General features: G+C 40.3%; 1 long non-coding RNA gene across 2 annotated transcripts in view; it reads right to left on the bottom strand.

Annotated features, from left to right (window-relative positions):
- Positions 1-16,903, bottom strand: part of LOC137625735 (uncharacterized) — an 18,290-nt gene extending 1,387 nt beyond the window's left edge. The window contains exons 1-4 of one of the 2 annotated variants that reach the window (XR_011040892.1): positions 16,794-16,903; positions 11,148-11,282; positions 10,001-10,090; positions 1,805-1,973 (exon numbers count right to left, since the gene is read on the bottom strand). This is a non-coding gene — a long non-coding RNA (uncharacterized lncRNA). The remainder of the gene's footprint in view (positions 1-1,804; positions 1,974-10,000; positions 10,091-11,147; positions 11,283-16,793) is intronic. The other variant, XR_011040891.1, reaches the window with a different exon arrangement.

The following is a 16,903-nucleotide window of genomic DNA, read 5'->3' as shown; positions in this document are numbered from 1 at the left end:
CTGAATTCACACTTTCCTGTTTGCCCACGGTCCAGTACGGGAGTTGAGAATACTGAGGAGGAGGATGATTCTCCTAATTTACGGAGAGGTGGATATTTTCGTTCAAACAGTATCTGATCACACCCAACAGTATCTGATCACACCCCTGCACCAGCGGAATGTAAGAGTATTGAGGATGTAATTTGACAAGTTACTGGCACTCGTCAACAGTGATTTAGGGGAAGACTCAAACCATCCCTCTAATTGCTTCGGAAGATTTCTCACAGGAGGTGGTAGATCCCATGCCATTGAAGGGAAGCAAAGGACTTCACGAGATTAGTTTAGGGGCACCAATATTTGGAAGGCAACTGCTGTGAGAACACAAAACCACATTGTCCATTGCACAAATACAGACTAGTAATATCCAGGCTGAATCTGCACCTCAAATTCTTTCCTCCATCCTCTGAAAAAGGCATGGATAGTTATACCATTTCTCCCCCTATCTGATAAGTCCCATTGGAGGGTAGAGGAATGAAGGGGATACCAAGATAAGCACCCCTTTCCTACAACTGCAGCGAGAAGAGGTGGCATTCCTTCTGACACAAATCCTGCTTACCACACACCAACTTTGCCCCTAGAAGGACTGAAAGCAAGGCAAAGTAAAGAACATGCTAGATGTAGCACAGTGCAGTTTTCTCAGCTTATATGATTCTTTTCCTGCCGGACGTCAACTGACATCCTTCTCTGAAATACTTCAACAAATAGTTGAATTTGTCCTCCTATGGGTGACAGATACTTTAGGATCAAAACGAACTGCGGTTCCATTTTAAACATCTGGAAATCATGTAACTCCAGTCCTCTGCCCAAGCAGTGGATGGAGTACTAGGGTATGCTGATCATCACAGAAGCAGCGTACATTAGACAAGGAGACTATGGGAGGTAGGGCAACAGGTCCCTCATAAATAGGACTTGCTGCTCGACGTTGGCTAGGCATTCCTGGGACATTTCTCAACGTTGGGGAATGTGTCTCACCGGTGCCTCCCACAGCAATCCATCCAGTGGTGTCTGAAACGTAACGGCAGTAATCAGTGATCCCTCATACCCTCAAGTTCGAGGGTAATCATGAGTATTAAACATTCTAGCTTGACAGACACCTGTCAGCTACTACTACCTCGATAGGAATTTTTACAGCCATTTCTGAAATCATACTCCTATTAATAGACAAATTAATATACAAATCACCTTTAAAAAATAAATCAAATACAAATGTGAACATGACAGCTAATTAACAAATTCAAGACCATGAAACAATATATGCTAATGCACCATTTAACTTTTCCCAACTACATCAAGAAAATGTCTATATACAGTAATTAAGCTTCGGGTAATAAGAAAGCTATTACAGCAAGATAGAAGAAAAAATAGCAGCAAATGAGGTATAGCACAAAGAAAAAAAAAAATGAGAATACCAATTATATTCTTAAGTAATGCTTATAATGTAACACAGTCGGTGTAAACATGACCCTAACTCCCCGAAGAAGGAAAATTTACAAGTGGGGCAACACAAACACCTTAGATTAAGTTCCCAGTTTGGATTTTCAGAAAAGCTTTCAAACTATGTCTTCACAGTAACCTAAATTGAGACTATTTGGTATACATAAATAATTTGTAATAATTTTAGTAAATATTAAATACAATCATATGGAATCAATTCTAGATCTTAACCAAGAAATATACTAAGCCATCTCTTATACACCTTTGGAATGGCATAAAGAGGAACCAAATGAAGTATTGTATTGTGACTTTTAAGAAATACGTTACATACCTTTTTAGTAATGCTTTAATATTTGGTACTATAAACTGGTTCATTGTCTTCTCTTGAGGGTAATGTTTATAGGGCATCAATGAAACGGCAGAACTTCATGTGCCGATGTAAGTTGCTTCTTTTAAAAATATGTTTGAAGTTTTTCATCATTTAGGCAAAATTTGTAAATCTGTAAATTAAAATGAATTAGTAATTGCCACTAGTTTATTTTATGAAAGCAAACAACTTCTCTTAATTCCTTATTAAATAATAAAATTAGTTTTACAGTATATGAAAAGAAAAATTTGGCCAATTAATATGTTGGCATAATCTATGCTTAGATTGGTAATTAATCTATGAAGCTAAGCATGAAATAAAAAATAATTCAGGAAAAATACTGCTAATATGTTCTTGTGCTAATTTACAGTAGAACTGTTTTTAATTGGTGGAAACCACCAGCTTTGTCATTTATGAATATGGCTCCAAACTACTTGGTCAGTCGTGGCGACTGACCAAGTTTATAGGTAATGTCTAAAGCAACAAATCCTGTAAGCAGGGAAGTACCGATAAGTAAATAATTGGATTCCAGTGACCTACACAGAACAGGGGCATAGGACCAAAATTTCTTAATTAAAATCTATAATCTTCTGGGATATGGAAATGCTTGAAAATGAAAAAGCACTTTGAAAACGTACTTGGATCACAAGCTATACAAAATATACATCTAAATATAAAAAAAAAAAAAAACATTTAGGTTTTCTAAATAAGTATTAATGTATTGGTGCAAGAAAAAAAAAATCAGTAAAATCTGCGGTATATGAAAATAAATCTAGAATTATCCTTTCCAGACTAATAATTATATATACAAAAAGTCGAGAAGGTGCAACTCAAAAGACCCACCTGGTAACTTGTGATGATTTAAAATTTACTTTTATAACTACATGGGACAGGTTTAAGAGAATTTTTTTTATAGTATACAAAGAAGTCTAAAAATTATAGAAAAAAAAACTATACCAGCTAGGCTAGAAAAATGTGAGAAATTTGGAAGTAATTTGTATTTTTCCTAACGTACAAACCATTAGCTATTTAACAGGGATGCCCAAAGATAATCCCTATTAAATAGCGATAGGTTTGTTAGTGTCGGAACAAATAGAAGTTATAAACACACAAAAAAAAGCTTTGAGTACTTAAAACTACACTTGAAATACCATCAAAGGATGAAAGAACGGCAGTTGAGAGGAGAAATCTCACATCGCTCCCAACACTGCATATAGGAATGAGATTGCAATATTTGATCTGAACAACATGGCATTACTTTTTCTGACCAAGAGCCTGTTCACTAAAGTTTTACCAGAACTTTGTATTTGTTTACAAAAGGAACTTAGTATTCATGAGAGTATAGCTCGACAAAATAGGCTAAACAACACGTTTGAATTGCAAGCATCTGTGATAAAAAGGAAAATAGGCAAAATAGTTTGTGAGAAATCAATGCAACTGTTGAATGAATACCGCCAGGAAAGAATACACTTTTCACACTTGATTTTTTTTTTTTTTTTTAAATAATTCTAAACTAAAAGATCATAAATCTATGGTGAACAGTGTAACATCATTGACCATCAGAAAAGTAAATGCTGCTAGAGATTTAACACACAAATGGAAGACAGTTTTCAACTGAGGCTTATAATAAATGAAGTTACAAGATATATTTGGTTGAAGGTTAAAATAATACCATTACAAAAACATGTTATTTTCATTAGTAAAATAAATTTTTGAATATACTTACCCGATGATCATATAGCTGTCAGCTCTGCTGCCCGACAGAAAAACCTACGGGCGGAATACGCCAGCGATCGCTATACAGGTGGGGGTGTACATCAACAGCGCCATCTGTCAAGTAGGTACTCAAGTACTCGATGTCAACATAGAACCAATTTTCTCCTCTGTCCACTGGGTCTCTATTGGGGAGGAAGGGTGGGTCCTTTAATTCATGATCATCGGGTAAGTATATTCAAAAATTTATTTTACTAATGAAAATAACATTTTTCAATATTAAACTTACCCGATGATCATATAGCTGATTCACACCCAGGGGGGTGGGTAGAGACCAGCATTACATGTTGACATTATTATGAGCTAAGTATTCCGTATTTCATTTTAGCAGTTATTCAAAATAACAATCATAAAATAAATAAGTACCTGGTAAGGAAGTCGACTTGAACAATTACTCTGCCTTTTTAAGTACGTCTTCCTTACTGAGCCTCGCGATCCTCATAGGATGCTGAGCGACTCCTAGGAGCTGAAGTATGAAGGGTTGCAACCCATACTAAAGGTCCTCATCAAAACCTCTAATCTAGGCGCTTCTCAAGAAATGACTTTGACCACCCGCCAAATCAAGTAGGATGCGAAAGGCTTCTTAGCCTTCCGGACAACCCAAAAATATTAATAAAACATTTCAAGAGAAAGATTAAAAAGGTTATGGAATTAGGGAATTGTAGTGGTGGAGCCCTCACCACTACTGCACTCGTTGCTACGAATGGTCCCAGAGTGTAGCAGTTCTCGTAAAGAGACTGGACATTCTTAAGATAAAAGACGCGAACACTGATTTGCTTTTCCAATAGGTTGCGTCGAATATACTTTGCAGAGATCTATTTTGTTTAAAGGCCACGGAAGTTGCGACAGCTCTAACTTCGTGTATCCTTACCTTCAGCCAAGCTTGGTCTTCCTCATTCAGATGGGAATGAGCTTCTCGTATTAACAGTCTGATAAAATAGGATAAAGAATTCTCTGACATAGGCAAAGATGGATTCTTAACTGAACACCATAAAGCTTCAGACGGGACTCGTAAAGGTTTTTAAAATAGAACTTAAGAGCTCTTACAGGACATAATACTCTTTCTAGTTCATTTCCAACCATACGATAAGTTTGGAATATCGAACGATATTGGTCAAGGCCGAGAAGGCAGCTCGTGTTTGGCTAGAAAACCAAGTTGTAGAACATGTAGCCGTTTCGGATGAGAATCCGATGTTCTTGCTGAAGGCATGAATCTCACTGACTCTTTTAGCTGTGGTTAAGCATATCAGGAAAAGAGTCTTAAAGGTGAGATCTTTCAGGGAGGCTGATTGAAGCGGTTCGAACCTGTCTGACATAAGGAATCTTAGAACCACGTCTAAATTCCAACCAGGTGTAACCAAACGACGCTCCTTCGTGGTCTCAAAAGACTTAAGGAGGTCTTGTAGATCTTTATTGTTGGAAAGATCTAAGCCTCTGTGACGGAAGACTGATGCCAACATGCTTCTGTAACCCTTGATAGTGGGAGCTGAAAGAGATCGTTCTTTCCTCAGATATAAGAGAAAGTCAGCTATTGAGTTACAGAGGTACTGGTCGAGGATACGGATACTGACTTGCACCAGTTTCGGAAGATTTCCCACTTCGATTGGTAGACTCTAAGGGTGGATGTTCTCCTTGCTCTAGCAAACGCTCTGGTTGCCTCCTTCGAAAAACCTCTAGCTCTCGAGAGTCTTTCGATAGTCTGAAGGCAGTCAGACGAAGAGCGTGGAGGCCTTGGAGTACCTTCTTTACGCGTGGCTGACGTAGCAGGTCCACCCTTAGGAGAAGTGTTCTGGGAACGTCTACTAGCCATCGAAGTACCTCGGTGAGTTATTCTCTCGCGGGCCAGAGGGAAGCAACTAGCGTCAACTTTGTCCCTTCGTGAGAGGCGAACTTCTGCAGTACCTTGTTGACAATCTAGAACGGAGGGAATGCATATAGATCTAGATGTGACCAATCTAGTAGAAAGGCATCTATATGAACTACTGCTGGGTCCGGGATAGGTGAGCAAACTATTGGGAGCCTCTTGGTCATCGAGGTTGCGAAGAGATCTATGGTTGGCTGGCCCCAGGTGGCCCAAAGTCTCTTGCATACATCCTTGTGGAGGGTCCAATCTGTTGGAATTATTTGTCCCTTCCTACTGAGACAATCTGCTATGACATTCAAGTTGCCTTGGATGAACCTCGTTACTAGTGAAAAGTCTAGACCTGTTGACCAGGTGAGGAGGTCTCTTGCGAACTCGTACCATGTCAGAGAGTAGGTCCCTCCTTGCTTGGAGATGTACGTCAAAGCAGGGTGTTGTCCGTGTTCACCTCCACCACTTTGCCTTGAAGGAGAGACCTGAAGCTTTTCCAGGTCAGACGTACTGCCAGTAGCTTCTTGCAGTTGAAATGCATTGTCCTTTGACTCGAGTTCCATAATCCCGAGCATTCCCTACCGCCTAATGTCGCACCCCAGCCTACGTCCGATGCGTCCGAGAAGAGAACGTGGTTGGGAGTCTGAACAGTCAGGGGAAGACCCTTTCAAAGGTTGATAAAGTCCTTTCACCAAGTCAGACCAGACTTTATCTTTCCGGAAACCGGGATCGAGACCGCTTCTAGCGTCTTGTCCTTTTCCAATGAAAAGCTAGATGATACAGAAGAGGACGGAGGTGTAGTCTTCCAAGTGACACAAATTGAACCACGGATGACAGTGTCCTAACCAGACTCATCCACAGCCTGACAGGGCAGCGTTCCTTCTTCAGCATCTTCTGGATGGATAGCAGGGCTGGGGGTTGATCGTCTTGTTCAGCAATGTCCTCATCAGAGGGTTCCTCATCCGAAACTGATGAGGAAACGGCAACGGAGTGGGCAACGCCAGACTCGCTGAATCCGGTCGCACTGGTGGATGCGTAACGGAGCCGGACACAATATCATGGTACTGCTGCACAGTCTGTGAACTGTCAACCATGGGGACGCGAGGAAGTACAGCGTCAACCCGAAACTGTCTAGACTGTCTGGGTTGTGCAGTCAACCCCCTACCGGGTTGCTGAGGTTGCCGCACTGCGTCACAAGTCACCTCTGCTGGTTGTTGAACGTCTTCCTAGTGACACACTGAACGTCCACAACCACCTCCGAGAGTCGCTTAACGTCAACGTGCGACTGGCAACTCTCACTGGGTCGCATCGGTGGAGGAACCACCTCAACTGGCGGACGCGAGTAGGATACCTCAGCGTCAACAGGGCGCACAACCAACCGGTAGGAAGGTTGTTGGCCAGAAGGTTCTTCTCCGTAAAAAATCCTCTATCAAGGACACAAGCTTGGACTGCGTGTCTTGCAGCAAAGCCCATTAGGGTCTACGGGAGCAGGTGTGGCAACAGACGGGGTTAGCGACTGAAGCGGAACCATTTACCATCCCTGGAAGCCTTGTTATGCTTTAATTAAAGTCCATAGGAGGCTAAGCAGCTTGAGGCTCCTCTCCAAATGACAGAGTCCTCAAAGGAATATCAGTAGGAGGGAGAACAGCACTTTCTCATCTACAGGAACCATGTCCGAGAAAAGCTAGGTTATCTCAGTGAGGGTCTCACTGGTGCATAAGCAGCAGACCAGAAGGCAACGTTATGTAACTGCTTGACAGTCTGTGAACTGTCAAAAACTGAACTGTCAACCACAACAGGTGCGTGAGGACATACAGCACTGGTGCATTAGCAGCAGACCAGAAGGCAACGTTATGTAACTGCCCGACAGTCTGTGAACTGTCAAAAAACTGAACTGTCAACCACAACAGGTGCGTGAGGACATACAGCACTGGTGCATTAGTAGCAGACCAGAAGGCAACGTCATGTAACTGCTTGACAGTCTGTGAGCTGGCAACAACCAAAGCTGTGTGGGGAAGCCTCAACTCCTGACTGACTAGTCTGCTGCGGGCGAGTGGCGGTAACCACAGTGGGTTGCGGAGGCTGTTGTGGTAGCTCACGCACGGCAACGGAGTGCTCCGTGTGTCTGTGGGAGTCAGCATGCGTCTGGCAGGGTCGACTGCGCATGGGTGGAGGAGCTCTCACAACAAGAGTGTGGGAGCAGGCAGCCGCAGCGTCTGCTGGGCGCACAACCGTGGCAGGTTGTAGGCAAACGGGTGCATCGTCAACCTTCTCCGCAGTCGGAGTGTGGGAGCAGGCAACAACCAAAGCGGAGTGGTGGTGCGTGGTGGGGACTGCCGTGGGTTGCGTTAACTAACGCATCGCGTCAAAACACGGCAGCTTGACTCCACCTTCCCACTGCTGATGCGGTAGCTCACGCATGTCAACGGAGGGTGCCGCACGTCGGCTAACGTCAACATGCGTCTGGCAGGGTCGACTGCGCATCGGTGGTGGAGCTCTCCGCAGCCGGAGTGTGGGAGCAGGCAGCCTCAGCGTGAGCTGGGCGCACAACCGTGGCAGGTTGTAGGCTAACGGGAGCAGTGTCAACCTTCTCCGCACGAAACTCCTGCATAACCGCAGCTAACTGAGTCTGCAGAGACTGCAGTAAAGACCACTTAGGGTCTACAAAAGCGGCAACAGACGGAGCTACTGTCCGTTGTGACTGAGGGTCTAAAACAGCTGGTGCGGCAACAGACGGAGTTACTGCCTGTTGCGGTACCACCTTGCCTCTCTTGGGAGGTGTGCAGTCGTCGGATGACTGCAGCGAGTCCGAACTGACCCAGTGGCTACACCTGGGCCGTTGGACTTGCGCGGAAGGGACCGACTTGCACTTAAAAAGCTGCGAGATGTGGTCCATGGTTTCTTACGAGAAACCTCTTCCGCAGACGAGGAATAAATGGGCTCTCTCGTCTTTGTGTGGGTGGGGCGATCTTGGGTAGATACGCCCGAAACCACGGAGGGAAAAACGTCTGTTCGTTGATCAAGGCCTGTGGAACCCATAAGTCGTTCGACATTACTTCTCCCCTGGGCTTGGGAGCTTGTAAGAGGTCCCGGACTAGGTGAACGACTGGCACGAACAGACGAACCCTCGGACGCAACACTGTAACACTTTGCGCATATCACTTTATCACTTTGATTTTCTGTTTTGCACTTATTTCACTGAAATCGAAACTTTAACTGATTTCTACCTGAAACACGCAATCCTATCCTTCATTAAAAGGTAGTAATTGCGAAAACAGTCGTACAATGCAACAGAAAACATAAATAAAGATAAAGAATTCAGTGGCTGGGAAAGAGACTAAACACTAGATCAAATAAACTACGTTTACAATCTCTCACCGCACATAGCCTGGGAACAAGAATAAAACCCTAGAAACGTTTTACCTTCTTCCCCTACAGCGACTAGGGAGGAGAGTAAAAAAAAAAAACGAGAACAACGTTACCAGCTTGAACGAAACGTTTATTCTCCTCTCTCTCCCTCCGTCTCTATCTCTCTCTCTCTTTCTCTCTTGATTTCGCACCTGAGAGAAGAGCCCAATTATATATCGTTAAAACATGTTATTTGCTAAAGGAAAAAACTGAAAGGTTTTCCAAATAAAAAGTTCCTTTAATTTAGAATTTAAACCATTTAAGCTAAGAAAGAATGAACGAAACGCCAGAATCGGTTTACTCTTACTGCAAAGTGAAACCGTGATACACTCTCTCTCTATCGTAACGATAGAGCGCAAGTTGAACGTCCTGAACGTCAACAACTGCGTAAACTAAAAACTAAACGTTAGTTCATCTTTGAAAACAGTACGAGACTATCAAAGAAATTCTTTCATAAAACATTAAAATTTAAAAAGTATTAAATTCTTTAAAGGTTAAATACGATATAACGGGCTCAATGTTAATTAACTTCGGTTCCAAGTTAGGACCGCCTACTATCAGGAAAGGTCGCATATAAACAAACATAAAAATTTATTGTTATATGTTTATAATAAATGGAAAGTTAATCGAAGAGGCCTATAAAGGCGGAGAGATATAAAATATATAGATCTATAACGTGTTAAGCAAAAATACCAAAAACCTAAACACACTTCCGTCTAAGGGAAGGGTCGGCCATTTAAAAGTGAAAGAGAGTCCATACTCTCTTCGTCACCATAATAAATCTATCCAAAACGAGTTCAAGTTTTGAAATGAAGATAAAACCCCTGCATAGCGAAAGCTCAAAACTGGAATAGTGTACTTCACCAAATCGTTGTGAAAACAAATCCAGTTAGTAACAGCGTATTTAGTAGGTCTTGCCAGTGGCACGACAGAGAGAAAATTGGTTCTATGTTGACATCGCGTACTTGAGTACCTACTTGACAGATGGCGCTGTTGATGTACACCCCCACCTGTATAGCGATCGCTGGCATATTCCGCCCGTAGGTTTTTCTGTCGGGCAGCAGAGCTGACAGCTATATGATCATCGGGTAAGTTTAATATTGAAAAAATAAAATTTAAACCAATACCTTATAACAAGTCCTGTCTCTGAATCAGCAAAAAGCATTTTCCTATATTTGTAAATATTCAACAAGTTTCACATGACTGACCAGTTTGCCCTGCAATGAATACCAAAAATTAACAACAAATTCTTGATAGGGATATTTATTCATTAAATTGTTAGATTTTAACTTTCTATATACCGTAATATAATATTTAATAGTATATTGGGAGGAGAGTGATGGAAATGGAGGTACAGGGAACAAGAAGGAGAGGGAGACCAAAGCGAAGGTGGATGGACTGTATCAAGGATGACCTTCGATCAAGGGGATTAACCGGTGATGAAGTGTGGGACAGAGGTAGATGGAGAAAGCTGGCCAGAAACATCGACCCCACATACAGGTGGGAGGGGATGCAGACAAAGAAGAAGATAATATATTTGATACAAGCAATACTGCTACAACTAATAAAAGCTATAACTTTACTCTAATCTCAAGTACCAGCCATAGTGAAGCAAGGGCCATACAAAAACACAGGTAATTGGTAATGAGGTAGTGGCATGTCTTTATTAAGACACCTTCTCTGGCACAGGCAGGCTGTACCTATAACTAATGTAGCCTCAACCAGGCTAAGATGTCCACAGTTCTAAATTTGGTTCCAAGCTTGGAAAGTAATAGTACCTCAACTCAAAGAGGTCTGGCACAAAGGATATTTAGTTTGACTTGATTTTTTACACCTGCATGAAGACAAATTTGACAAACAAGAAAAATAAATTATTTCAAAATTTTTTCCAAATCAAAATTAATCATTTCGATAGGTTATTTTTTTCCAATACTTGTTCCATTATGAAATTCCCACAAAATAGCTTTCATCATTTATGTATCACCATAGCCTCTACAAATACAGAATTGGTTATTTGTGTCATAAAGCAGGTTCAAATTGGTAACTTATAAAGTTGGTAATCAAGTTAAACCCTAGCAAAAGGATTTCTGAGAAAGGCAATACTAATTTTAAGTGTTTCTGTGTTGAAAACATATAGGTCTTCTTGAGGTTTTATCTGAATTATTCTACAAATAAATACCTTGATTTTTTTATCAGCAATTAAGAAACATTCTAGCACAATTCTTAACCAAAAAATTACATTTTTTAAAAACGAGCTTAGTAATTGGATCTTACCATACAGCTATCATTGGGATCGTAGACATTACTGTATTCCTTAATGAAGTCGTATCGAACAGCATCTGGTTCAGCTTTAAGCATCTAAACTGCAGTAACCCCGTACGACTTCCTCTCGGTTCTCATTATGCATAACTGAAAGAAAAATCATATATTGTAGTCTTCAAAGGTTTTGCAATTACCACAAGACAAGTAAATATTATGCATAACAAAGATAAACAAGCTAATCTCCTTTGTATGTAATACTAACAAAATTATAAAACTTTTAATGAGTATACCTAATTCCTTAATATGGAAAACTATATGTGTAAAGAATTTATGGGCTTCAAATTAATAAAAATGCTTGGAATCTGCACCCAAAAAAAGGCATGAAATAAGCTTTACACTTGAAAAAATGAAATAAAAACAGCTACAATTGCCCATAGCAAACCAACTGTAAGGCAAAATCCAAAACTCCACACTAAGGGGCAGGAACCTCCCTAAAGAGTGGGCATCATAACATCACGTCCCCAGTGATGAGAGAACTGTATAAAAAAAAGTCTACCTTGTATAATAGGTGACAAACTTCTCCCCAAACTCCCAAATTAACCCTATTATGGACAATCTGTACCATTATCAGCAACTGCTTTCTAGCAATTAGTGGTGTCACTTAGCAAGACTCTTATGTTTCATTTGCATTGTTGGCCTTACCATATAATGCAAGTATTACTTAACCCTTTTACCCCCAGGCTCTTTAGAAATTTCCAACCCTTAACCCCCAGCACATTTTGCAGTATATTTTTTTTTTAAATTGCTCTAACAGCCTTAATTTTTGTCATAGAGAGGTCAGGTTGGTCTCATTCTCTTGGAAAATGCCTGAATTTTCTCAAAAAATTATTAAAAATATGAAAAAAAAAAATTGATAGCATTTTTTTGCAAGGATGTACCGGTACGTCCATGGGGGTAAAGGAATGAGTTTTTTGAAACGAACCAGTACATCCTTTTGGGGGTAAAAGGGTTAACAAAAAGATAGCATCATATTGATAAAAATTCTCTAGGCATATTGTATACTTACAGAGGAAACCTTATGTTAACTAGAGTTACCTCATTTGCCTTCAACCCCATACCCTTACTACAGTAAAGCACTGTACAGTATATAATTCTTTCAATCCGCCCAGTTTTCTGTTATACACCACAGTACTTTAATTTCATTGGTCCAGCCAATCAGCACATTGAGCTCTTACAAATTCACTGTTGCTTTAGATTTTAACAAGTTCACTCCCTTCAAATTTGTATACCAGCAGTAGTGAAAAATGCTCTTCTGTTTTGAATAGGTGGTGTGGGATACTACAAGAAAAAAATCCACAAGCTCACCAATTATCTCTTCATAATGCCCTGTATTATGAAGTCACCTGGGTTAGATGGCACACGACACCCTAGATTACAATATGGTAAAAGGAAGATTTTCCGGTGCTCCGAGTCATATCAGTCAGGTATGGCCTAACACCCTAGGTTAGGTTATTGATGGGCAAGTTGGGATAAATCTTGTACTTTACCTTGAAAGACCTTTGCTCTTGAAGTACAGTATTGTACAATACCTTGCTCCCTTTAAGTAAACTTGAAGTAACCTATGGTAGGTTAGGGGCGGGGGGAGATGTTTATAATGGTGACGAATGGCTAAAGATTTAGTAGATATCTACTCGTACATCATTTACAGATGAAATAATATTCAATGAATAACAAAATGGCATCCTGACCTAACCATATTTGCAACACACTTACTGGAAGACCAAGGTAGAATTTAAAATAATTAAACATTTAAGGTTCGTTAAAAAAACATAAAATGCAAGGGCAGAGTCCTGGTCTCTACATAAGAATTACATACACTGATATACCTATATGAAAAGCATTGTTGCATATACCAGGTAAATTATTACTGTGAACTTTGGATTAAAGGCGATACAGTATTCTATTTTCTTTTAATCTATAACTCAAAGTTTTGCAGACAAGTGTCAACCAAATGGTTGTTAACCCACTTCTTTTTTGACACAACCGACTTAGTCCACCACTGTGCTTTAGTTAAGGCCGTAACCTAAGGTACCCCAAAGCTAAGCTACTATGATCGCAGTGTCCTTACTGCTAGCTTAGCAATTTCATAACGCAATACATCCTTGGCTATGTACGCCATTTGCGGTAAATGTCGTAATGGAAGAAATCGCAGGAGCTTCATAATTTTTTAAACTTTCACTTAGCTTATGAACAATTGAACAAGTAAAATCCTTGGTATATATTACCACTAACACCGGCCGAATATACACTAAGACACATTCACAACCTCTCATTACATTATTCAGAATCACTTATATGTCCTGTAACTTTTGTTCCTAACTAAAGTTTCCCCATAAAAATTATGGTACAGACGCTCCCCAAGATACGAACATCCGTGTTACGAACATCCGGATATACGAACACAAATTGACGGAAGTCCAAACATGTTCGTAAACATGCGTAGATTTCATCGCAAGTTTAAATTTTGAAATTAGCGCCACTCCCGACTTGTTTCCAAAGCCGCCGCTACCCACGCCGGGCAGCACCCGCTGCCTGCTTTGTTCAAAACACATTGTGTTCACTGTAAATATGTATTTTAATTTCACACTAAATACCTGAACCATACATTTTTTTTAAATGGTTACCTTCAGCTCTACCTTTTTATAACCATGAATACTGGAGCAAACCACCTGTTCATGAATTTTCCTACGGCGCCATATAAAAACAATTTGGGGTGATGTGGAGGGGAAAACTAGGTTTTTGGAAAAACAATTTCAGCAATAATAATGGTCAGAAATGCGTAAAAACCACATGATAACCAGTTGAGAAAACACTCGGTTCATGTAACCGGCATAAACTTAATATATTTTCAATAATTATTATTAGGTCCTTCAACTGGTCTTTGCTCCACTGTCTCTTGCTTCGCTTGCAAATAAACATAATTGCAATCGTATGAAATTGGCAAGTAATGGAAACGATGTGCATACCAACCATGTGGGTCATTATTTGGGATATTTTTTAAAAATTTCAAATGAGCAACAACAACTATACAGTACAGTATAGTGAACGGAGAATACTGTAATTATATTGTTACCAATGCAGATGAAATTAAAAACAAATTTCAAAATAGACTGAACTCCCCTCCTAGAGATATTCTCTTGCAACGGTAGAGGGAGAAAAATATGTAAAACAACATCCAGGAATTTATACGATAACCCTTTCACCCCCAGGCTATTTGGAAATTTCCAACCGTTAACCCCCAGGGGTTATTTTTTTTTTCAAGCACTTTTTGCAGTATATTTTTTTTTAAATTGCTCTAACAGCCTCAATTTTCGTCGTAGAGAGGTCAGGTTGGTCTCAATCTCTTGGAAGATGCCTGAAGTCTCTCAAAAAAATATAAAAAATATGCAAAAAAAAATTTAAATAGCAGTTTTTTGCAAGGACGTACCGGTACGTTCATGGGGGTTAAAGGATGAGTTTTGTGAAACGTACCAGTACGTCCTTTGGGGGTAAAAAGGTTAATACCTGAGAGCTTTTAATCGGTTCATAAAGCCAGTGAATGGTATATCCAAAAATCAGAAAAGTTCCCACAACCAATTGCAAACAATGCATGCAGGTAAGATAGCTACCATTAGCCTCCCGAAGTACACAAAAGACTTTAGACTATGACAATGGTGTTCACATTATAGGAAGTTCCTGTTCTTGTAGAAATTACAGTATTATATATTCTAAAAATTTCAATTCCCCTTTTCTCATCATTGGAACCTGGTTACCAATGCAATCATTGTCTTAAGCCTAATCAGGGCCTAATTCATTATCATATGACCTTTTTCTTAGCCAATCTCTTGACCTTCTTATGACACAGACTATCATCATTATTATATAGAAATTTTCATTCGTTTAAACATGAAAAGCTACTGATAATTTGTGACAAGGGTATGAATGGTGGTAGTCAATGTACATTAACGATTAACACTGTTCGGCGCCGCAGTTAATTTTTATATTGCAAATACCAAGAAAATGCACTGTTGTTCCTACCATTTGACAAGTACACTGGTAACGTGTTTGCCTAGCATTCGCATGGCAGCAGATCGATCCCTGCCCGGTGTGACGGTCTGAACGATCCCCCGGTTTCAGAATTCTCCTTGATAATCTGCGCATGCGCGAGCATTACTGTTTGCCAGTACATACGAGGTTGATGTTTTATTTTCCTGTAATGTTAGCGTGCGCAGCTCAACATTACCGCTTACCAGTACATACGAGCTTGATATTTTATTTCCATGCGAGCAGAGCGAGCTAATGGTGGAAAAGAACCATTATACAATGTCAAGGAGAATTCTGAGACCGGGGGATCGTTCAGACCGTCACACCGGGACATGAGTTTAAGCTCTTTACCAAGGGAGGCTACTGCGCTGGTTGGGCAGCACAGTGGGGGTTGTGCTTGCCCCGCCGACGTTCTGGTGAGCATCCAATCAAATGAAACTGGAACTGAAACTAGACACCTTTAACCTTTATTAAGGCACATTTAGGATAACATCATTTTGAGACATGGAAGTCAATTTAACGGATTTCTTCCTCTACCATACCCAAAACAAACAGGCTATTGAATAACCCGAGATTTTTATATCCAATAAATAACATAATACACTTGGGCTAAGGTAAGGATGCAGCCTCCTATGAGGGTGACCAGAGGCTACGATTATACCTCCCTGGTAGGTAAAGGGTAATATTTTGGTGAGAGTTCCACCCATCCATTAATGCTCGCAAAAAAAGGGGAAACAATCTAGATTCTGTAAGTATATTCAAATAAAAGAAAAACATCAAGCTCCTATGTACCGGTGTGACGGTCTGAACAATCCCCCGGTCTCAGAATTCTCCTTGACATTGTATAATGGTTCTTTTCTGCCATTAGCTCGCTTCGCTCACATGAATATAAAACATCAAGCTCGTATGCACTGGCAAGCGGTAATGTTGAGCTGCGCACGCTAACATTACAGGAAAATAAAACATCAACCTCTTATGCACTAGCAAACGGTAATGTCCGCGCATGCGCAGATTATCAAGGAGAATTCTGAGACCGGGGGATCGTTCAGACCGTCACACCGGAAAGCGGTAATGGCTGGGTGGGACTCTTCCGAAATATTACCAGGACCAGACCTCTACAGTTAGGTTAGGTGAGGAACCTTGGGGTTAGGTTTTATTCCTATAGTTGTTTCCCATATAGAATCTAAAACCTGAAATAGATAATGGCAGCAAGGACCTAATGCTAAAGGAAATTTTTTCGACAACAAGAGCATCGAGGCCTATGCACTAAGAATTGTTGGATATAGCCTACCTACAGTATCTGCAGCCGGTGTCAAGTACTAATATTTACCAAATAACTATTCTATCCATTTTTCGACAGGAATTAAAACTAAATATGTGAACTGTCTGCAAAATCTACACACAACCTTCAATTTTTAATAATTTTGGTTAAAAGCAAGGATTTATAAGTCTGAACATATCTTTTTGCATCATTTTCTTATAACCTTGTAACTAATTATAACATTAATATCACCAATAAAAGATTTATAACCACTAGTAATAATTAAAATGGTACTACACCTTGTTTCACATTACCTAATGGGATGATGGGCACAGAATTAACAGCAAAATCACGAATAAATTCCAAACTTTAAACACTAAATTCAACACGATCAGCTCAAAACAAATATGGCGGCCGCTCCTAT

Source organism: Palaemon carinicauda, chromosome 32, assembly GCF_036898095.1.
Source record: "Palaemon carinicauda isolate YSFRI2023 chromosome 32, ASM3689809v2, whole genome shotgun sequence".
NCBI lineage: Eukaryota > Metazoa > Arthropoda > Malacostraca > Decapoda > Palaemonidae > Palaemon > Palaemon carinicauda.
Note: the sequence above shows the minus strand (reverse complement) of the source record. Positions and strands in the feature narration are given on the sequence as shown.